We start from the raw sequence: 22,548 nt of genomic DNA on the forward strand, positions 1-22,548 counted from the left end.
TCTCATCGTTCCTGTGCCACCTTGCCCTGACTCGACACCCCCGGGCAGGGCGGCTCCAAGCCAAGACACCACAACCACAGGCGAACCCTACACAGAACGCCAACAACAACACGCCTCAAAATACAAGCCAAGTTGGTCGGCGAGAGCGACGACGCACGGACAGAAAACCTCCATGCGGTAAGAGCAGGCGCAGGACCCTAGCGTGCTCCTAGCGCCACGCCAGAAAACGACGACACCTTCGTGGGCGGGGACAAGCGCTTCCTCTCAAAACTGACGAGACGGATGCGCAAGCAGCCCGCCTTCAAGACCTCAGCCCCTGAAGATGCAAGGAAGAAGCGCCAGTCCCTAAAAGCGACTGGGAGTGAGCAGAGCCGCTCACGTGGCCGGGAACGGCGCGGCACAAGACCACCGGCCAGAACCACCCGAGACGCCAAAACGATCCACGCTGGAAGCTTGCGACGCCAAAAGAGAAGCGCCCGATGGGCGCCGTGCCCACGACTAGGGCCTCGCCGGGCCCTACTAACGCTGCCGAGGCACCTGCCTCGAGATCCTGCGGAACAAAGAACACCCGAGACCCGAGGAAGGTCAAACACACCCAACACACAGACGCACTACACAACGACACGCACAGCCTGGAACCGCCCTGCCCAGGGCACACTACTGTCATATTTCAGAGGAACCCGCTCCATTCCCCTGCTCAAAGGGGACCGCTTCCTAGACAACCCTCTCCCCTACGCTCTCTTTAGAACCCCTTCCTGCCACAGCCAACCGTGCCCCCCCTCGCTCCCCCAACCCCTTCCCCAGCACCGTTGCCTCAACTTAGCTTTCAAGGGGCCGAGTCTCTCCCTCTTCCCTTCCTTCTGGAGGACAAGCACACGTCACTCCTCCAGTCACCAGCTGCCTCTTCGTCATCTGAAAAAAACAAAAACTATCACAAGCCCCACACAACAGCCCTGTCAGTCAGCATCCCATCACTCTACAAAGACCTAGGCCGCTGCATCCGTCTACCTCAGATGCGCCCAGCTGCTCTGCTCACTTGCTCTGTGGCCGTGCCCAACTCACACTGTTGTCCTCCCTTGTGGCCCCTAGGGATACCAGGAGACCATGTTACCACTGCCCTTCCAAAGGAAGATCTCCCCAGCCCCACGCCCCTCCTCCCTGCGACCCAGCTCACCTCGAACGCGCATCCAGTCCCAAAGGCAGCCGCACACAGTCTAAAAAAACCAAACAGAAACGCTTCAACCCGCTTGCCGCACAACACCTTGGTACGGAACCACCGCCTTGACCGCAATCGCCTCACCTTCTCGGACCCCTCGTCGCCATGCGTCGTCTCCCCTCTGAAGGCTGATTGCGGCACCTGCAAAAATCCAAGCAGAAAGGCACCTGCTGAGAGGCTGCAGAACCGTCAAGCTACCCACACCAATCCCCGTTTAAGACTCCCACCTTTTCCTCACCAGCTCACCTACCTGGACGCCATCAGTTCCAACTGCCATGTTCAAGCTCGACCACCACCTGCAAGACCCAAACATGGGTTGTTCATGACTCTAACTGCAAAGCCCCAAAGAGACACATCGCTACTTCAGCGCACCTAACATTGCTCACCCCGTGCAGTTCCCCTCCGGTGCCCGGATCCCGCTTGGCCCACCACATGCACCCTCAAATATTAATGCCATATTGCACTCACAGAGCCATCAGTCACCACTTCCCTCTACATACACCACGCACCAACTCACCTGCTTACAGCGCTATCCTCGGCCCTCCTCCGTCGCCCTGCACGACTCCTCCCTCGGCATCTGCCAAAATATCAAACAAGTCCCCTCAATGAACAGCAATAGCTTAGCCATTCCACAGGCCTTGTTCCCAGGTAGCAAGCCCATCGAGAGCCCAGCTAGGCCTGCTCTGCCATCTAAGCACCGTAAACCAAGCATTACGCCCGACCCACCTCCAAGCCGGAACGCCCTTGAGATGCTCTCTGCTCCGCTGACGCAGGAGCTCCCTCTCCCCGACAGCTACCGTCAGCCCCTGGGAAGCCACAAAACACCATGGGAATTCTTCTTCTCACCCACTGACAACGGCCGCTCGATCTAGGAGGGCCACACATCATTTCCCCCAAAGAAGCAAGGCACTTTGACACATAAGCCATAGCCTCTCATCGTTCCTGTGCCACCTTGCCCTGACTCGGCACCCCCGGGCAGGGCGGCTCCAAGCCAAGACACCACAACCACAGGCGAACCCTACACAGAACGCCAACAACAACACGCCTCAAAATACAAGCCAAGTTGGTCGGCGAGAGCGACGACGCACGGACAGAAAACCTCCATGCGGTAAGAGCAGGCGCAGGACCCTAGCGTGCTCCTAGCGCCACGCCAGAAAACGACGACACCTTCGTGGGCGGGGACAAGCGCTTCCTCTCAAAACTGACGAGACGGATGCGCAAGCAGCCCGCCTTCAAGACCTCAGCCCCTGAAGATGCAAGGAAGAAGCGCCAGTCCCTAAAAGCGACTGGGAGTGAGCAGAGCCGCTCACGTGGCCGGGAACGGCGCGGCACAAGACCACCGGCCAGAACCACCCGAGACGCCAAAACGATCCACGCCGGAAGCTTGCGACGCCAAAAGAGAAGCGCCCGATGGGCGCCGTGCCCACGACTAGGGCCTCGCCGGGCCCTACTAACGCTGCCGAGGCACCTGCCTCGAGATCCTGCGGAACAAAGAACACCCGAGACCCGAGGAAGGTCAAACACACCCAACACACAGACGCACTACACAACGACACGCACAGCCTGGAACCGCCCTGCCCAGGGCACACTACTGTCATATTTCAGAGGAACCCGCTCCATTCCCCTGCTCAAAGGGGACCGCTTCCTAGACAACCCTCTCCCCTACGCTCTCTTTAGAACCCCTTCCTGCCACAGCCAACCGTGCCCCCCCTCGCTCCCCCAACCCCTTCCCCAGCACCGTTGCCTCAACTTAGCTTTCAAGGGGCCGAGTCTCTCCCTCTTCCCTTCCTTCTGGAGGACAAGCACACGTCACTCCTCCAGTCACCAGCTGCCTCTTCGTCATCTGAAAAAAACAAAAACTATCACAAGCCCCACACAACAGCCCTGTCAGTCAGCATCCCATCACTCTACAAAGACCTAGGCCGCTGCATCCGTCTACCTCAGATGCGCCCAGCTGCTCTGCTCACTTGCTCTGTGGCCGTGCCCAACTCACACTGTTGTCCTCCCTTGTGGCCCCTAGGGATACCAGGAGACCATGTTACCACTGCCCTTCCAAAGGAAGATCTCCCCAGCCCCACGCCCCTCCTCCCTGCGACCCAGCTCACCTCAAACGCGCATCCAGTCCCAGGCAGCCGCACACAGTCTAAAAAAACCAAACAGAAACGCTTCAACCCGCTTGCTGCACAACACCTTGGTACGGAACCACCGCCTTGACCGCAATCGCCTCACCTTCTCGGACCCCTCGTCGCCATGCGTCGTCTCCCCTCTGAGGCTGATTTGCGGCACCTGCAAAAATCCAAGCAGAAAGGCACCTGCTGAGAGGCTGCAGAACCGTCAAGCTACCCACACCAATCCCCGTTAAGACTCGCACCTTTTCCTCACCAGCTCACCTACCTGGACGCCATCAGTTCCAACTGCCATGTTCAAGCTCGACCACCACCTGCAAGACCCAAACATGGGTTGTTCATGACTCTAACTGCAAAGCCCCAAAGAGACACATCGCTACTTCAGCGCACCTAACATTGCTCACCCCGTGCAGTTCCCCTCCGGTGCCCGGATCCCGCTTGGCCCACCCACATGCACCCTCAAATATTAATGCCATATCGCACTCACAGAGCCATCAGTCACCACTTCCCTCTACATACACCACGCACCAACTCACCTGCTTACAGCGCTATCCTCGGCCCTCCTCCGTCGCCCTGCACGACTCCTCCCTCCGGGCATCCTGCCAAAATATCAAACAAGTCCCCTCAATGAACAGCAATAGCTTAGCCATTCCACAGGCCTTGTTCCCAGGTAGCAAGCCCATCGAGAGCCCAGCTAGGCTGCTCTGCCATCTAAGCACCGTAAACCAAGCATTACGCCCGACCCACATCCAAGCCGGAATGTCCTTGAGATGCTCTCTGCTCCGCTGACGCAGGAGCTCCCTCTCCCCGACAGCTACCGTCAGCCCCTGGGAAGCCACAAAACACCATGGGAATTCTTCTTCTCACCCACTGACAACGGCCGCTCGATCTAGGAGGGCCACACATCATTTCCCCCAAAGAAGCAAGGCACTTTGACACATAAGCCATAGCCTCTCATCGTTCCTGTGCCACCTTGCCCTGACTCGACACCCCCGGGCAGGGCGGCTCCAAGCCAAGACACCACAACCACAGGCGAACCCTACACAGAACGCCAACAACAACACGCCTCAAAATACAAGCCAAGTTGGTCGGCGAGAGCGACGACGCACGGACAGAAAACCTCCATGCGGTAAGAGCAGGCGCAGGACCCTAGCGTGCTCCTAGCGCCACGCCAGAAAACGACGACACCTTCGTGGGCGGGGACAAGCGCTTCCTCTCAAAACTGACGAGACGGATGCGCAAGCAGCCCGCCTTCAAGACCTCAGCCCCTGAAGATGCAAGGAAGAAGCGCCAGTCCCTAAAAGCGACTGGGAGTGAGCAGAGCCGCTCACGTGGCCGGGAACGGCGCGGCACAAGACCACCGGCCAGAACCACCCGAGACGCCAAAACGGTCCACGCTGGAAGCTTGCGACGCCAAAAGAGAAGCGCCCGATGGGCGCCGTGCCCACGACTAGGGCCTCGCCGGGCCCTACTAACGCTGCCGAGGCACCTGCCTCGATCCTGCGGAACAAAGAACACCCGAGACCCGAGGAAGGTCAAACACACCCAACACACAGACGCACTACACAACGACACGCACAGCCTGGAACCGCCCTGCCCAGGGCACACTACTGTCATATTTCAGAGGAACCCGCTCCATTCCCCTGCTCAAAGGGGACCGCTTCCTAGACAACCCTCTCCCCTACGCTCTCTTTAGAACCCCTTCCTGCCACAGCCAACCGTGCCCCCCCTCGCTCCCCCAACCCCTTCCCCAGCACCGTTGCCTCAACTTAGCTTTCAAGGGGCCGAGTCTCTCCCTCTTCCCTTCCTTCTGGAGGACAAGCACACGTCACTCCTCCAGTCACCAGCTGCCTCTTCGTCATCTGAAAAAAACAAAAACTATCACAAGCCCCACACAACAGCCCTGTCAGTCAGCATCCCATCACTCTACAAAGACCTAGGCCGCTGCATCCGTCTACCTCAGATGCGCCCAGCTGCTCTGCTCACTTGCTCTGTGGCCGTGCCCAACTCACACTGTTGTCCTCCCTTGTGGCCCCTAGGGATACCAGGAGACCATGTTACCACTGCCCTTCCAAAGGAAGATCTCCCCAGCCCCACGCCCCTCCTCCCTGCGACCCAGCTCACCTCAAACGCGCATCCAGTCCCAAAGGCAGCCGCACACAGTCTAAAAAAACCAAACAGAAACGCTTCAACCCGCTTGCCGCACAACACCTTGGTACGGAACCACCGCCTTGACCGCAATCGCCTCACCTTCTCGGACCCCTCGTCGCCATGCGTCGTCTCCCCTCTGAAGGCTGATTGCGGCACCTGCAAAAATCCAAGCAGAAAGGCACCTGCTGAGAGGCTGCAGAACCGTCAAGCTACCCACACCAATCCCCGTTTAAGACTCCCACCTTTTCCTCACCAGCTCACCTACCTGGACGCCATCAGTTCCAACTGCCATGTTCAAGCTCGACCACCACCTGCAAGACCCAAACATGGGTTGTTCATGACTCTAACTGCAAAGCCCCAAAAAGACACATCGCTACTTCAGCGCACCTAACATTGCTCACCCTGTGCAGTTCCCCTCCGGTGCCCGGATCCCGCTTGGCCCACCACATGCACCCTCAAATATTAATGCCATATCGCACTCACAGAGCCATCAGTCACCACTTCCCTCTACATACACCACGCACCAACTCACCTGCTTACAGCGCTATCCTCGGCCCTCCTCCGTCGCCCTGCACGACTCCTCCCTCGGCATCTGCCAAAATATCAAACAAGTCCCCTCAATGAACAGCAATAGCTTAGCCATTCCACAGGCCTTGTTCCCAGGTAGCAAGCCCATCGAGAGCCCAGCTAGGCCTGCTCTGCCATCTAAGCACCGTAAACCAAGCATTACGCCCGACCCACATCCAAGCCGGAACGCCCTTGAGATGCTCTCTGCTCCGCTGACGCAGGAGCTCCCTCTCCCCGACAGCTACCGTCAGCCCCTGGGAAGCCACAAAACACCATGGGAATTCTTCTTCTCACCCACTGACAACGGCCGCTCGATCTAGGAGGGCCACACATCATTTCCCCCAAAGAAGCAAGGCACTTTGACACATAAGCCATAGCCTCTCATCGTTCCTGTGCCACCTTGCCCTGACTCGACACCCCCGGGCAGGGCGGCTCCAAGCCAAGACACCACAACCACAGGCGAACCCTACACAGAACGCCAACAACAACACGCCTCAAAATACAAGCCAAGTTGGTCGGCGAGAGCGACGACGCACGGACAGAAAACCTCCATGCGGTAAGAGCAGGCGCAGGACCCTAGCGTGCTCCTAGCGCCACGCCAGAAAACGACGACACCTTCGTGGGCGGGGACAAGCGCTTCCTCTCAAAACTGACGAGACGGATGCGCAAGCAGCCCGCCTTCAAGACCTCAGCCCCTGAAGATGCAAGGAAGAAGCGCCAGTCCCTAAAAGCGACTGGGAGTGAGCAGAGCCGCTCACGTGGCCGGGAACGGCGCGGCACAAGACCACCGGCCAGAACCACCCGAGACGCCAAAACGATCCACGCCGGAAGCTTGCGACGCCAAAAGAGAAGCGCCCGATGGGCGCCGTGCCCACGACTAGGGCCTCGCCGGGCCCTACTAACGCTGCCGAGGCACCTGCCTCGAGATCCTGCGGAACAAAGAACACCCGAGACCCGAGGAAGGTCAAACACACCCAACACACAGACGCACTACACAACGACACGCACAGCCTGGAACCGCCCTGCCCAGGGCACACTACTGTCATATTTCAGAGGAACCCGCTCCATTCCCCTGCTCAAAGGGGACCGCTTCCTAGACAACCCTCTCCCCTACGCTCTCTTTAGAACCCCTTCCTGCCACAGCCAACCGTGCCCCCCCTCGCTCCCCCAACCCCTTCCCCAGCACCGTTGCCTCAACTTAGCTTTCAAGGGGCCGAGTCTCTCCCTCTTCCCTTCCTTCTGGAGGACAAGCACACGTCACTCCTCCAGTCACCAGCTGCCTCTTCGTCATCTGAAAAAAACAAAAACTATCACAAGCCCCACACAACAGCCCTGTCAGTCAGCATCCCATCACTCTACAAAGACCTAGGCCGCTGCATCCGTCTACCTCAGATGCGCCCAGCTGCTCTGCTCACTTGCTCTGTGGCCGTGCCCAACTCACACTGTTGTCCTCCCTTGTGGCCCCTAGGGATACCAGGAGACCATGTTACCACTGCCATTCCAAAGGAAGATCTCCCCAGCCCCACGCCCCTCCTCCCTGCGACCCAGCTCACCTCAAACGCGCATCCAGTCCCAAAGGCAGCCGCACACAGTCTAAAAAAACCAAACAGAAACGCTTCAACCCGCTTGCTGCACAACACCTTGGTACGGAACCACCGCCTTGACCGCAATCGCCTCACCTTCTCGGACCCCTCGTCGCCATGCGTCGTCTCCCCTCTGAAGGCTGATTGCGGCACCTGCAAAAATCCAAGCAGAAAGGCACCTGCTGAGAGGCTGCAGAACCGTCAAGCTACCCACACCAATCCCCGTTTAAGACTCGCACCTTTTCCTCACCAGCTCACCTACCTGGACGCCATCAGTTCCAACTGCCATGTTCAAGCTCGACCACCACCTGCAAGACCCAAACATGGGTTGTTCATGACTCTAACTGCAAAGCCCCAAAGAGACACATCGCTACTTCAGCGCACCTAACATTGCTCACCCCGTGCAGTTCCCCTCCGGTGCCCGGATCCCGCTTGGCCCACCACATGCACCCTCAAATATTAATGCCATATTGCACTCACAGAGCCATCAGTCACCACTTCCCTCTACATACACCACGCACCAACTCACCTGCTTACAGCGCTATCCTCGGCCCTCCTCCGTCGCCCTGCACGACTCCTCCCTCGGCATCTGCCAAAATATCAAACAAGTCCCCTCAATGAACAGCAATAGCTTAGCCATTCCACAGGCCTTGTTCCCAGGTAGCAAGCCCATCGAGAGCCCAGCTAGGCCTGCTCTGCCATCTAAGCACCGTAAACCAAGCATTACGCCCGACCCACATCCAAGCCGGAATGTCCTTGAGATGCTCTCTGCTCCGCTGACGCAGGAGCTCCCTCTCCCCGACAGCTACCGTCAGCCCCTGGGAAGCCACAAAACACCATGGGAATTCTTCTTCTCACCCACTGACAACGGCCGCTCGATCTAGGAGGGCCACACATCATTTCCCCCAAAGAAGCAAGGCACTTTGACACATAAGCCATAGCCTCTCATCGTTCCTGTGCCACCTTGCCCTGACTCGACACCCCCGGGCAGGGCGGCTCCAAGCCAAGACACCACAACCACAGGCGAACCCTACACAGAACGCCAACAACAACACGCCTCAAAATACAAGCCAAGTTGGTCGGCGAGAGCGACGACGCACGGACAGAAAACCTCCATGCGGTAAGAGCAGGCGCAGGACCCTAGCGTGCTCCTAGCGCCACGCCAGAAAACGACGACACCTTCGTGGGCGGGGACAAGCGCTTCCTCTCAAAACTGACGAGACGGATGCGCAAGCAGCCCGCCTTCAAGACCTCAGCCCCTGAAGATGCAAGGAAGAAGCGCCAGTCCCTAAAAGCGACTGGGAGTGAGCAGAGCCGCTCACGTGGCCGGGAACGGCGCGGCACAAGACCACCGGCCAGAACCACCCGAGACGCCAAAACGGTCCACGCTGGAAGCTTGCGACGCCAAAAGAGAAGCGCCCGATGGGCGCCGTGCCCACGACTAGGGCCTCGCCGGGCCCTACTAACGCTGCCGAGGCACCTGCCTCGATCCTGCGGAACAAAGAACACCCGAGACCCGAGGAAGGTCAAACACACCCAACACACAGACGCACTACACAACGACACGCACAGCCTGGAACCGCCCTGCCCAGGGCACACTACTGTCATATTTCAGAGGAACCCGCTCCATTCCCCTGCTCAAAGGGGACCGCTTCCTAGACAACCCTCTCCCCTACGCTCTCTTTAGAACCCCTTCCTGCCACAGCCAACCGTGCCCCCCCTCGCTCCCCCAACCCCTTCCCCAGCACCGTTGCCTCAACTTAGCTTTCAAGGGGCCGAGTCTCTCCCTCTTCCCTTCCTTCTGGAGGACAAGCACACGTCACTCCTCCAGTCACCAGCTGCCTCTTCGTCATCTGAAAAAAACAAAAACTATCACAAGCCCCACACAACAGCCCTGTCAGTCAGCATCCCATCACTCTACAAAGACCTAGGCCGCTGCATCCGTCTACCTCAGATGCGCCCAGCTGCTCTGCTCACTTGCTCTGTGGCCGTGCCCAACTCACACTGTTGTCCTCCCTTGTGGCCCCTAGGGATACCAGGAGACCATGTTACCACTGCCCTTCCAAAGGAAGATCTCCCCAGCCCCACGCCCCTCCTCCCTGCGACCCAGCTCACCTCAAACGCGCATCCAGTCCCAAAGGCAGCCGCACACAGTCTAAAAAAACCAAACAGAAACGCTTCAACCCGCTTGCCGCACAACACCTTGGTACGGAACCACCGCCTTGACCGCAATCGCCTCACCTTCTCGGACCCCTCGTCGCCATGCGTCGTCTCCCCTCTGAAGGCTGATTGCGGCACCTGCAAAAATCCAAGCAGAAAGGCACCTGCTGAGAGGCTGCAGAACCGTCAAGCTACCCACACCAATCCCCGTTTAAGACTCCCACCTTTTCCTCACCAGCTCACCTACCTGGACGCCATCAGTTCCAACTGCCATGTTCAAGCTCGACCACCACCTGCAAGACCCAAACATGGGTTGTTCATGACTCTAACTGCAAAGCCCCAAAGAGACACATCGCTACTTCAGCGCACCTAACATTGCTCACCCCGTGCAGTTCCCCTCCGGTGCCCGGATCCCGCTTGGCCCACCACATGCACCCTCAAATATTAATGCCATATTGCACTCACAGAGCCATCAGTCACCACTTCCCTCTACATACACCACGCACCAACTCACCTGCTTACAGCGCTATCCTCGGCCCTCCTCCGTCGCCCTGCACGACTCCTCCCTCGGCATCTGCCAAAATATCAAACAAGTCCCCTCAATGAACAGCAATAGCTTAGCCATTCCACAGGCCTTGTTCCCAGGTAGCAAGCCCATCGAGAGCCCAGCTAGGCCTGCTCTGCCATCTAAGCACCGTAAACCAAGCATTACGCCCGACCCACATCCAAGCCGGAACGCCCTTGAGATGCTCTCTGCTCCGCTGACGCAGGAGCTCCCTCTCCCCGACAGCTACCGTCAGCCCCTGGGAAGCCACAAAACACCATGGGAATTCTTCTTCTCACCCACTGACAACGGCCGCTCGATCTAGGAGGGCCACACATCATTTCCCCCAAAGAAGCAAGGCACTTTGACACATAAGCCATAGCCTCTCATCGTTCCTGTGCCACCTTGCCCTGACTCGGCACCCCCGGGCAGGGCGGCTCCAAGCCAAGACACCACAACCACAGGCGAACCCTACACAGAACGCCAACAACAACACGCCTCAAAATACAAGCCAAGTTGGTCGGCGAGAGCGACGACGCACGGACAGAAAACCTCCATGCGGTAAGAGCAGGCGCAGGACCCTAGCGTGCTCCTAGCGCCACGCCAGAAAACGACGACACCTTCGTGGGCGGGGACAAGCGCTTCCTCTCAAAACTGACGAGACGGATGCGCAAGCAGCCCGCCTTCAAGACCTCAGCCCCTGAAGATGCAAGGAAGAAGCGCCAGTCCCTAAAAGCGACTGGGAGTGAGCAGAGCCGCTCACGTGGCCGGGAACGGCGCGGCACAAGACCACCGGCCAGAACCACCCGAGACGCCAAAACGATCCACGCCGGAAGCTTGCGACGCCAAAAGAGAAGCGCCCGATGGGCGCCGTGCCCACGACTAGGGCCTCGCCGGGCCCTACTAACGCTGCCGAGGCACCTGCCTCGAGATCCTGCGGAACAAAGAACACCCGAGACCCGAGGAAGGTCAAACACACCCAACACACAGACGCACTACACAACGACACGCACAGCCTGGAACCGCCCTGCCCAGGGCACACTACTGTCATATTTCAGAGGAACCCGCTCCATTCCCCTGCTCAAAGGGGACCGCTTCCTAGACAACCCTCTCCCCTACGCTCTCTTTAGAACCCCTTCCTGCCACAGCCAACCGTGCCCCCCCTCGCTCCCCCAACCCCTTCCCCAGCACCGTTGCCTCAACTTAGCTTTCAAGGGGCCGAGTCTCTCCCTCTTCCCTTCCTTCTGGAGGACAAGCACACGTCACTCCTCCAGTCACCAGCTGCCTCTTCGTCATCTGAAAAAAACAAAAACTATCACAAGCCCCACACAACAGCCCTGTCAGTCAGCATCCCATCACTCTACAAAGACCTAGGCCGCTGCATCCGTCTACCTCAGATGCGCCCAGCTGCTCTGCTCACTTGCTCTGTGGCCGTGCCCAACTCACACTGTTGTCCTCCCTTGTGGCCCCTAGGGATACCAGGAGACCATGTTACCACTGCCCTTCCAAAGGAAGATCTCCCCAGCCCCACGCCCCTCCTCCCTGCGACCCAGCTCACCTCAAACGCGCATCCAGTCCCAAAGGCAGCCGCACACAGTCTAAAAAAACCAAACAGAAACGCTTCAACCCGCTTGCTGCACAACACCTTGGTACGGAACCACCGCCTTGACCGCAATCGCCTCACCTTCTCGGACCCCTCGTCGCCATGCGTCGTCTCCCCTCTGAAGGCTGATTGCGGCACCTGCAAAAATCCAAGCAGAAAGGCACCTGCTGAGAGGCTGCAGAACCGTCAAGCTACCCACACCAATCCCCGTTTAAGACTCGCACCTTTTCCTCACCAGCTCACCTACCTGGACGCCATCAGTTCCAACTGCCATGTTCAAGCTCGACCACCACCTGCAAGACCCAAACATGGGTTGTTCATGACTCTAACTGCAAAGCCCCAAAGAGACACATCGCTACTTCAGCGCACCTAACATTGCTCACCCCGTGCAGTTCCCCTCCGGTGCCCGGATCCCGCTTGGCCCACCACATGCACCCTCAAATATTAATGCCATATCGCACTCACAGAGCCATCAGTCACCACTTCCCTCTACATACACCACGCACCAACTCACCTGCTTACAGCGCTATCCTCGGCCCTCCTCCGTCGCCCTGCACGACTCCTCCCTCGGCATCTGCCAAAATATCAAACAAGTCCCCTCAATGAACAGCAATAGCTTAGCCATTCCACAGGCCTTGTTCCCAGGTAGCAAGCCCATCGAGAGCCCAGCTAGGCCTGCTCTGCCATCTAAGCACCGTAAACCAAGCATTACGCCCGACCCACATCCAAGCCGGAATGTCCTTGAGATGCTCTCTGCTCCGCTGACGCAGGAGCTCCCTCTCCCCGACAGCTACCGTCAGCCCCTGGGAAGCCACAAAACACCATGGGAATTCTTCTTCTCACCCACTGACAACGGCCGCTCGATCTAGGAGGGCCACACATCATTTCCCCCAAAGAAGCAAGGCACTTTGACACATAAGCCATAGCCTCTCATCGTTCCTGTGCCACCTTGCCCTGACTCGACACCCCCGGGCAGGGCGGCTCCAAGCCAAGACACCACAACCACAGGCGAACCCTACACAGAACGCCAACAACAACACGCCTCAAAATACAAGCCAAGTTGGTCGGCGAGAGCGACGACGCACGGACAGAAAACCTCCATGCGGTAAGAGCAGGCGCAGGACCCTAGCGTGCTCCTAGCGCCACGCCAGAAAACGACGACACCTTCGTGGGCGGGGACAAGCGCTTCCTCTCAAAACTGACGAGACGGATGCGCAAGCAGCCCGCCTTCAAGACCTCAGCCCCTGAAGATGCAAGGAAGAAGCGCCAGTCCCTAAAAGCGACTGGGAGTGAGCAGAGCCGCTCACGTGGCCGGGAACGGCGCGGCACAAGACCACCGGCCAGAACCACCCGAGACGCCAAAACGGTCCACGCTGGAAGCTTGCGACGCCAAAAGAGAAGCGCCCGATGGGCGCCGTGCCCACGACTAGGGCCTCGCCGGGCCCTACTAACGCTGCCGAGGCACCTGCCTCGATCCTGCGGAACAAAGAACACCCGAGACCCGAGGAAGGTCAAACACACCCAACACACAGACGCACTACACAACGACACGCACAGCCTGGAACCGCCCTGCCCAGGGCACACTACTGTCATATTTCAGAGGAACCCGCTCCATTCCCCTGCTCAAAGGGGACCGCTTCCTAGACAACCCTCTCCCCTACGCTCTCTTTAGAACCCCTTCCTGCCACAGCCAACCGTGCCCCCCCTCGCTCCCCCAACCCCTTCCCCAGCACCGTTGCCTCAACTTAGCTTTCAAGGGGCCGAGTCTCTCCCTCTTCCCTTCCTTCTGGAGGACAAGCACACGTCACTCCTCCAGTCACCAGCTGCCTCTTCGTCATCTGAAAAAAACAAAAACTATCACAAGCCCCACACAACAGCCCTGTCAGTCAGCATCCCATCACTCTACAAAGACCTAGGCCGCTGCATCCGTCTACCTCAGATGCGCCCAGCTGCTCTGCTCACTTGCTCTGTGGCCGTGCCCAACTCACACTGTTGTCCTCCCTTGTGGCCCCTAGGGATACCAGGAGACCATGTTACCACTGCCCTTCCAAAGGAAGATCTCCCCAGCCCCACGCCCCTCCTCCCTGCGACCCAGCTCACCTCGAACGCGCATCCAGTCCCAAAGGCAGCCGCACACAGTCTAAAAAAACCAAACAGAAACGCTTCAACCCGCTTGCCGCACAACACCTTGGTACGGAACCACCGCCTTGACCGCAATCGCCTCACCTTCTCGGACCCCTCGTCGCCATGCGTCGTCTCCCCTCTGAAGGCTGATTGCGGCACCTGCAAAAATCCAAGCAGAAAGGCACCTGCTGAGAGGCTGCAGAACCGTCAAGCTACCCACACCAATCCCCGTTTAAGACTCCCACCTTTTCCTCACCAGCTCACCTACCTGGACGCCATCAGTTCCAACTGCCATGTTCAAGCTCGACCACCACCTGCAAGACCCAAACATGGGTTGTTCATGACTCTAACTGCAAAGCCCCAAAAAGACACATCGCTACTTCAGCGCACCTAACATTGCTCACCCTGTGCAGTTCCCCTCCGGTGCCCGGATCCCGCTTGGCCCACCACATGCACCCTCAAATATTAATGCCATATCGCACTCACAGAGCCATCAGTCACCACTTCCCTCTACATACACCACGCACCAACTCACCTGCTTACAGCGCTATCCTCGGCCCTCCTCCGTCGCCCTGCACGACTCCTCCCTCGGCATCTGCCAAAATATCAAACAAGTCCCCTCAATGAACAGCAATAGCTTAGCCATTCCACAGGCCTTGTTCCCAGGTAGCAAGCCCATCGAGAGCCCAGCTAGGCCTGCTCTGCCATCTAAGCACCGTAAACCAAGCATTACGCCCGACCCACATCCAAGCCGGAACGCCCTTGAGATGCTCTCTGCTCCGCTGACGCAGGAGCTCCCTCTCCCCGACAGCTACCGTCAGCCCCTGGGAAGCCACAAAACACCATGGGAATTCTTCTTCTCACCCACTGACAACGGCCGCTCGATCTAGGAGGGCCACACATCATTTCCCCCAAAGAAGCAAGGCACTTTGACACATAAGCCATAGCCTCTCATCGTTCCTGTGCCACCTTGCCCTGACTCGACACCCCCGGGCAGGGCGGCTCCAAGCCAAGACACCACAACCACAGGCGAACCCTACACAGAACGCCAACAACAACACGCCTCAAAATACAAGCCAAGTTGGTCGGCGAGAGCGACGACGCACGGACAGAAAACCTCCATGCGGTAAGAGCAGGCGCAGGACCCTAGCGTGCTCCTAGCGCCACGCCAGAAAACGACGACACCTTCGTGGGCGGGGACAAGCGCTTCCTCTCAAAACTGACGAGACGGATGCGCAAGCAGCCCGCCTTCAAGACCTCAGCCCCTGAAGATGCAAGGAAGAAGCGCCAGTCCCTAAAAGCGACTGGGAGTGAGCAGAGCCGCTCACGTGGCCGGGAACGGCGCGGCACAAGACCACCGGCCAGAACCACCCGAGACGCCAAAACGATCCACGCCGGAAGCTTGCGACGCCAAAAGAGAAGCGCCCGATGGGCGCCGTGCCCACGACTAGGGCCTCGCCGGGCCCTACTAACGCTGCCGAGGCACCTGCCTCGAGATCCTGCGGAACAAAGAACACCCGAGACCCGAGGAAGGTCAAACACACCCAACACACAGACGCACTACACAACGACACGCACAGCCTGGAACCGCCCTGCCCAGGGCACACTACTGTCATATTTCAGAGGAACCCGCTCCATTCCCCTGCTCAAAGGGGACCGCTTCCTAGACAACCCTCTCCCCTACGCTCTCTTTAGAACCCCTTCCTGCCACAGCCAACCGTGCCCCCCCTCGCTCCCCCAACCCCTTCCCCAGCACCGTTGCCTCAACTTAGCTTTCAAGGGGCCGAGTCTCTCCCTCTTCCCTTCCTTCTGGAGGACAAGCACACGTCACTCCTCCAGTCACCAGCTGCCTCTTCGTCATCTGAAAAAAACAAAAACTATCACAAGCCCCACACAACAGCCCTGTCAGTCAGCATCCCATCACTCTACAAAGACCTAGGCCGCTGCATCCGTCTACCTCAGATGCGCCCAGCTGCTCTGCTCACTTGCTCTGTGGCCGTGCCCAACTCACACTGTTGTCCTCCCTTGTGGCCCCTAGGGATACCAGGAGACCATGTTACCACTGCCATTCCAAAGGAAGATCTCCCCAGCCCCACGCCCCTCCTCCCTGCGACCCAGCTCACCTCAAACGCGCATCCAGTCCCAAAGGCAGCCGCACACAGTCTAAAAAAACCAAACAGAAACGCTTCAACCCGCTTGCTGCACAACACCTTGGTACGGAACCACCGCCTTGACCGCAATCGCCTCACCTTCTCGGACCCCTCGTCGCCATGCGTCGTCTCCCCTCTGAAGGCTGATTGCGGCACCTGCAAAAATCCAAGCAGAAAGGCACCTGCTGAGAGGCTGCAGAACCGTCAAGCTACCCACACCAATCCCCGTTTAAGACTCGCACCTTTTCCTCACCAGCTCACCTACCTGGACGCCATCAGTTCCAACTGCCATGTTCAAGCTCGACCACCACCTGCAAGACCCAAACATGGGTTGTTCATGACTCTAACTGCAAAGCCCCAAAGAGACACATCGCTACTTCAGCGCACCTAACATTGCTCACCCCGTGCAGTTCCCCTCCGGTGCCCGGATCCCGCTTGGCCCACCACATGCACCCTCAAATATTAATGCCATATTGCACTCACAGAGCCATCAGTCACCACTTCCCTCTACATACACCACGCACCAACTCACCTGCTTACAGCGCTATCCTCGGCCCTCCTCCGTCGCCCTGCACGACTCCTCCCTCGGCATCTGCCAAAATATCAAACAAGTCCCCTCAATGAACAGCAATAGCTTAGCCATTCCACAGGCCTTGTTCCCAGGTAGCAAGCCCATCGAGAGCCCAGCTAGGCCTGCTCTGCCATCTAAGCACCGTAAACCAAGCATTACGCCCGACCCACATCCAAGCCGGAATGTCCTTGAGATGCTCTCTGCTCCGCTGACGCAGGAGCTCCCTCTCCCCGACAGCTACCGTCAGCCCCTGGGAAGCCACAAAACACCATGGGAATTCTTCTTCTCACCCACTGACAACGGCCGCTCGATCTAGGAGGGCCACACATCATTTCCCCCAAAGAAGCAAGGCACTTTGACACATAAGCCATAGCCTCTCATCGTTCCTGTGCCACCTTGCCCTGACTCGACACCCCCGGGCAGGGCGGCTCCAAGCCAAGACACCACAACCACAGGCGAACCCTACACAGAACGCCAACAACAACACGCCTCAAAATACAAGCCAAGTTGGTCGGCGAGAGCGACGACGCACGGACAGAAAACCTCCATGCGGTAAGAGCAGGCGCAGGACCCTAGCGTGCTCCTAGCGCCACGCCAGAAAACGACGACACCTTCGTGGGCGGGGACAAGCGCTTCCTCTCAAAACTGACGAGACGGATGCGCAAGCAGCCCGCCTTCAAGACCTCAGCCCCTGAAGATGCAAGGAAGAAGCGCCAGTCCCTAAAAGCGACTGGGAGTGAGCAGAGCCGCTCACGTGGCCGGGAACGGCGCGGCACAAGACCACCGGCCAGAACCACCCGAGACGCCAAAACGGTCCACGCTGGAAGCTTGCGACGCCAAAAGAGAAGCGCCCGATGGGCGCCGTGCCCACGACTAGGGCCTCGCCGGGCCCTACTAACGCTGCCGAGGCACCTGCCTCGATCCTGCGGAACAAAGAACACCCGAGACCCGAGGAAGGTCAAACACACCCAACACACAGACGCACTACACAACGACACGCACAGCCTGGAACCGCCCTGCCCAGGGCACACTACTGTCATATTTCAGAGGAACCCGCTCCATTCCCCTGCTCAAAGGGGACCGCTTCCTAGACAACCCTCTCCCCTACGCTCTCTTTAGAACCCCTTCCTGCCACAGCCAACCGTGCCCCCCCTCGCTCCCCCAACCCCTTCCCCAGCACCGTTGCCTCAACTTAGCTTTCAAGGGGCCGAGTCTCTCCCTCTTCCCTTCCTTCTGGAGGACAAGCACACGTCACTCCTCCAGTCACCAGCTGCCTCTTCGTCATCTGAAAAAAACAAAAACTATCACAAGCCCCACACAACAGCCCTGTCAGTCAGCATCCCATCACTCTACAAAGACCTAGGCCGCTGCATCCGTCTACCTCAGATGCACCCAGCTGCTCTGCTCACTTGCTCTGTGGCCGTGCCCAACTCACACTGTTGTCCTCCCTTGTGGCCCCTAGGGATACCAGGAGACCATGTTACCACTGCCCTTCCAAAGGAAGATCTCCCCAGCCCCACGCCCCTCCTCCCTGCGACCCAGCTCACCTCGAACGCGCATCCAGTCCCAAAGGCAGCCGCACACAGTCTAAAAAAACCAAACAGAAACGCTTCAACCCGCTTGCCGCACAACACCTTGGTACGGAACCACCGCCTTGACCGCAATCGCCTCACCTTCTCGGACCCCTCGTCGCCATGCGTCGTCTCCCCTCTGAAGGCTGATTGCGGCACCTGCAAAAATCCAAGCAGAAAGGCACCTGCTGAGAGGCTGCAGAACCGTCAAGCTACCCACACCAATCCCCGTTTAAGACTCCCACCTTTTCCTCACCAGCTCACCTACCTGGACGCCATCAGTTCCAACTGCCATGTTCAAGCTCGACCACCACCTGCAAGACCCAAACATGGGTTGTTCATGACTCTAACTGCAAAGCCCCAAAAAGACACATCGCTACTTCAGCGCACCTAACATTGCTCACCCTGTGCAGTTCCCCTCCGGTGCCCGGATCCCGCTTGGCCCACCACATGCACCCTCAAATATTAATGCCATATTGCACTCACAGAGCCATCAGTCACCACTTCCCTCTACATACACCACGCACCAACTCACCTGCTTACAGCGCTATCCTCGGCCCTCCTCCGTCGCCCTGCACGACTCCTCCCTCGGCATCTGCCAAAATATCAAACAAGTCCCCTCAATGAACAGCAATAGCTTAGCCATTCCACAGGCCTTGTTCCCAGGTAGCAAGCCCATCGAGAGCCCAGCTAGGCCTGCTCTGCCATCTAAGCACCGTAAACCAAGCATTACGCCCGACCCACATCCAAGCCGGAACGCCCTTGAGATGCTCTCTGCTCCGCTGACGCAGGAGCTCCCTCTCCCCGACAGCTACCGTCAGCCCCTGGGAAGCCACAAAACACCATGGGAATTCTTCTTCTCACCCACTGACAACGGCCGCTCGATCTAGGAGGGCCACACATCATTTCCCCCAAAGAAGCAAGGCACTTTGACACATAAGCCATAGCCTCTCATCGTTCCTGTGCCACCTTGCCCTGACTCGACACCCCCGGGCAGGGCGGCTCCAAGCCAAGACACCACAACCACAGGCGAACCCTACACAGAACGCCAACAACAACACGCCTCAAAATACAAGCCAAGTTGGTCGGCGAGAGCGACGACGCACGGACAGAAAACCTCCATGCGGTAAGAGCAGGCGCAGGACCCTAGCGTGCTCCTAGCGCCACGCCAGAAAACGACGACACCTTCGTGGGCGGGGACAAGCGCTTCCTCTCAAAACTGACGAGACGGATGCGCAAGCAGCCCGCCTTCAAGACCTCAGCCCCTGAAGATGCAAGGAAGAAGCGCCAGTCCCTAAAAGCGACTGGGAGTGAGCAGAGCCGCTCACGTGGCCGGGAACGGCGCGGCACAAGACCACCGGCCAGAACCACCCGAGACGCCAAAACGATCCACGCCGGAAGCTTGCGACGCCAAAAGAGAAGCGCCCGATGGGCGCCGTGCCCACGACTAGGGCCTCGCCGGGCCCTACTAACGCTGCCGAGGCACCTGCCTCGAGATCCTGCGGAACAAAGAACACCCGAGACCCGAGGAAGGTCAAACACACCCAACACACAGACGCACTACACAACGACACGCACAGCCTGGAACCGCCCTGCCCAGGGCACACTACTGTCATATTTCAGAGGAACCCGCTCCATTCCCCTGCTCAAAGGGGACCGCTTCCTAGACAACCCTCTCCCCTACGCTCTCTTTAGAACCCCTTCCTGCCACAGCCAACCGTGCCCCCCCTCGCTCCCCCAACCCCTTCCCCAGCACCGTTGCCTCAACTTAGCTTTCAAGGGGCCGAGTCTCTCCCTCTTCGCTTCCTTCTGGAGGACAAGCACACGTCACTCCTCCAGTCACCAGCTGCCTCTTCGTCATCTGAAAAAAACAAAAACTATCACAAGCCCCACACAACAGCCCTGTCAGTCAGCATCCCATCACTCTACAAAGACCTAGGCCGCTGCATCCGTCTACCTCAGATGCGCCCAGCTGCTCTGCTCACTTGCTCTGTGGCCGTGCCCAACTCACACTGTTGTCCTCCCTTGTGGCCCCTAGGGATACCAGGAGACCATGTTACCACTGCCATTCCAAAGGAAGATCTCCCCAGCCCCACGCCCCTCCTCCCTGCGACCCAGCTCACCTCAAACGCGCATCCAGTCCCAAAGGCAGCCGCACACAGTCTAAAAAAACCAAACAGAAACGCTTCAACCCGCTTGCTGCACAACACCTTGGTACGGAACCACCGCCTTGACCGCAATCGCCTCACCTTCTCGGACCCCTCGTCGACATGCGTCGTCTCCCCTCTGAAGGCTGATTGCGGCACCTGCAAAAATCCAAGCAGAAAGGCACCTGCTGAGAGGCTGCAGAACCGTCAAGCTACCCACACCAATCCCCGTTTAAGACTCGCACCTTTTCCTCACCAGCTCACCTACCTGGACGCCATCAGTTCCAACTGCCATGTTCAAGCTCGACCACCACCTGCAAGACCCAAACATGGGTTGTTCATGACTCTAACTGCAAAGCCCCAAAGAGACACATCGCTACTTCAGCGCACCTAACATTGCTCACCCCGTGCAGTTCCCCTCCGGTGCCCGGATCCCGCTTGGCCCACCACATGCACCCTCAAATATTAATGCCATATTGCACTCACAGAGCCATCAGTCACCACTTCCCTCTACATACACCACGCACCAACTCACCTGCTTACAGCGCTATCCTTGGCCCTCCTCCGTCGCCCTGCACGACTCCTCCCTCGGCATCTGCCAAAATATCAAACAAGTCCCCTCAATGAACAGCAATAGCTTAGCCATTCCACAGGCCTTGTTCCCAGGTAGCAAGCCCATCGAGAGCCCAGCTAGGCCTGCTCTGCCATCTAAGCACCGTAAACCAAGCATTACGCCCGACCCACATCCAAGCCGGAATGTCCTTGAGATGCTCTCTGCTCCGCTGACGCAGGAGCTCCCTCTCCCCGACAGCTACCGTCAGCCCCTGGGAAGCCACAAAACACCATGGGAATTCTTCTTCTCACCCACTGACAACGGCCGCTCGATCTAGGAGGGCCACACATCATTTCCCCCAAAGAAGCAAGGCACTTTGACACATAAGCCATAGCCTCTCATCGTTCCTGTGCCACCTTGCCCTGACTCGACACCCCCGGGCAGGGCGGCTCCAAGCCAAGACACCACAACCACAGGCGAACCCTACACAGAACGCCAACAACAACACGCCTCAAAATACAAGCCAAGTTGGTCGGCGAGAGCGACGACGCACGGACAGAAAACCTCCATGCGGTAAGAGCAGGCGCAGGACCCTAGCGTGCTCCTAGCGCCACGCCAGAAAACGACGACACCTTCGTGGGCGGGGACAAGCGCTTCCTCTCAAAACTGACGAGACGGATGCGCAAGCAGCCCGCCTTCAAGACCTCAGCCCCTGAAGATGCAAGGAAGAAGCGCCAGTCCCTAAAAGCGACTGGGAGTGAGCAGAGCCGCTCACGTGGCCGGGAACGGCGCGGCACAAGACCACCGGCCAGAACCACCCGAGACGCCAAAACGGTCCACGCTGGAAGCTTGCGACGCCAAAAGAGAAGCGCCCGATGGGCGCCGTGCCCACGACTAGGGCCTCGCCGGGCCCTACTAACGCTGCCGAGGCACCTGCCTCGATCCTGCGGAACAAAGAACACCCGAGACCCGAGGAAGGTCAAACACACCCAACACACAGACGCACTACACAACGACACGCACAGCCTGGAACCGCCCTGCCCAGGGCACACTACTGTCATATTTCAGAGGAACCCGCTCCATTCCCCTGCTCAAAGGGGACCGCTTCCTAGACAACCCTCTCCCCTACGCTCTCTTTAGAACCCCTTCCTGCCACAGCCAACCGTGCCCCCCCTCGCTCCCCCAACCCCTTCCCCAGCACCGTTGCCTCAACTTAGCTTTCAAGGGGCCGAGTCTCTCCCTCTTCCCTTCCTTCTGGAGGACAAGCACACGTCACTCCTCCAGTCACCAGCTGCCTCTTCGTCATCTGAAAAAAACAAAAACTATCACAAGCCCCACACAACAGCCCTGTCAGTCAGCATCCCATCACTCTACAAAGACCTAGGCCGCTGCATCCGTCTACCTCAGATGCGCCCAGCTGCTCTGCTCACTTGCTCTGTGGCCGTGCCCAACTCACACTGTTGTCCTCCCTTGTGGCCCCTA

General features: G+C 58.4%; 6 long non-coding RNA genes across 6 annotated transcripts; all 6 read right to left on the reverse strand.

Moving 5' to 3' along the window:
* Window positions 1-1,173: 1,173 nt before the first annotated feature.
* Window positions 1,174-2,172, reverse strand: LOC135314617 (uncharacterized). The gene is made up of 4 exons (XR_010374108.1): window positions 1,734-2,172; window positions 1,467-1,512; window positions 1,301-1,357; window positions 1,174-1,214 (listed from the first exon to the last, which is right to left on the reverse strand). It is a non-coding gene; the product is annotated as an uncharacterized LOC135314617 (long non-coding RNA).
* A 2,569-nt stretch (window positions 2,173-4,741) lies between these two features.
* On the reverse strand, window positions 4,742-9,016 carry LOC135314618 (uncharacterized). Its single transcript, XR_010374109.1, has 9 exons — window positions 8,173-9,016; window positions 7,906-7,951; window positions 7,740-7,796; window positions 7,614-7,653; window positions 6,026-7,524; window positions 5,759-5,804; window positions 5,593-5,649; window positions 5,467-5,506; window positions 4,742-5,377 (listed from the first exon to the last, which is right to left on the reverse strand). It is a non-coding gene; the product is annotated as an uncharacterized LOC135314618 (long non-coding RNA).
* A 17-nt stretch (window positions 9,017-9,033) lies between these two features.
* LOC135314619 (uncharacterized) lies at window positions 9,034-10,756 on the reverse strand. The gene is made up of 5 exons (XR_010374110.1): window positions 10,318-10,756; window positions 10,051-10,096; window positions 9,885-9,941; window positions 9,759-9,798; window positions 9,034-9,669 (listed from the first exon to the last, which is right to left on the reverse strand). It is a non-coding gene; the product is annotated as an uncharacterized LOC135314619 (long non-coding RNA).
* A 26-nt stretch (window positions 10,757-10,782) lies between these two features.
* On the reverse strand, window positions 10,783-13,308 carry LOC135314620 (uncharacterized). The gene is made up of 5 exons (XR_010374111.1): window positions 12,465-13,308; window positions 12,198-12,243; window positions 12,032-12,088; window positions 11,906-11,945; window positions 10,783-11,816 (listed from the first exon to the last, which is right to left on the reverse strand). It is a non-coding gene; the product is annotated as an uncharacterized LOC135314620 (long non-coding RNA).
* Window positions 13,309-14,049: 741 nt separating this feature from the next.
* On the reverse strand, window positions 14,050-17,600 carry LOC135314621 (uncharacterized). The gene is made up of 8 exons (XR_010374112.1): window positions 16,757-17,600; window positions 16,490-16,535; window positions 16,324-16,380; window positions 16,198-16,237; window positions 14,610-16,108; window positions 14,343-14,388; window positions 14,177-14,233; window positions 14,050-14,090 (listed from the first exon to the last, which is right to left on the reverse strand). It is a non-coding gene; the product is annotated as an uncharacterized LOC135314621 (long non-coding RNA).
* A 741-nt stretch (window positions 17,601-18,341) lies between these two features.
* LOC135314555 (uncharacterized) lies at window positions 18,342-20,144 on the reverse strand. The gene is made up of 4 exons (XR_010374071.1): window positions 18,902-20,144; window positions 18,635-18,680; window positions 18,469-18,525; window positions 18,342-18,382 (listed from the first exon to the last, which is right to left on the reverse strand). It is a non-coding gene; the product is annotated as an uncharacterized LOC135314555 (long non-coding RNA).
* Between the last annotated feature and the right edge of the window lie 2,404 nt (window positions 20,145-22,548).

The sequence above is a fragment of the Phalacrocorax carbo genome, chromosome 8 (genome assembly GCF_963921805.1).
Source record: "Phalacrocorax carbo chromosome 8, bPhaCar2.1, whole genome shotgun sequence".
Lineage (NCBI taxonomy): Eukaryota > Metazoa > Chordata > Aves > Suliformes > Phalacrocoracidae > Phalacrocorax > Phalacrocorax carbo.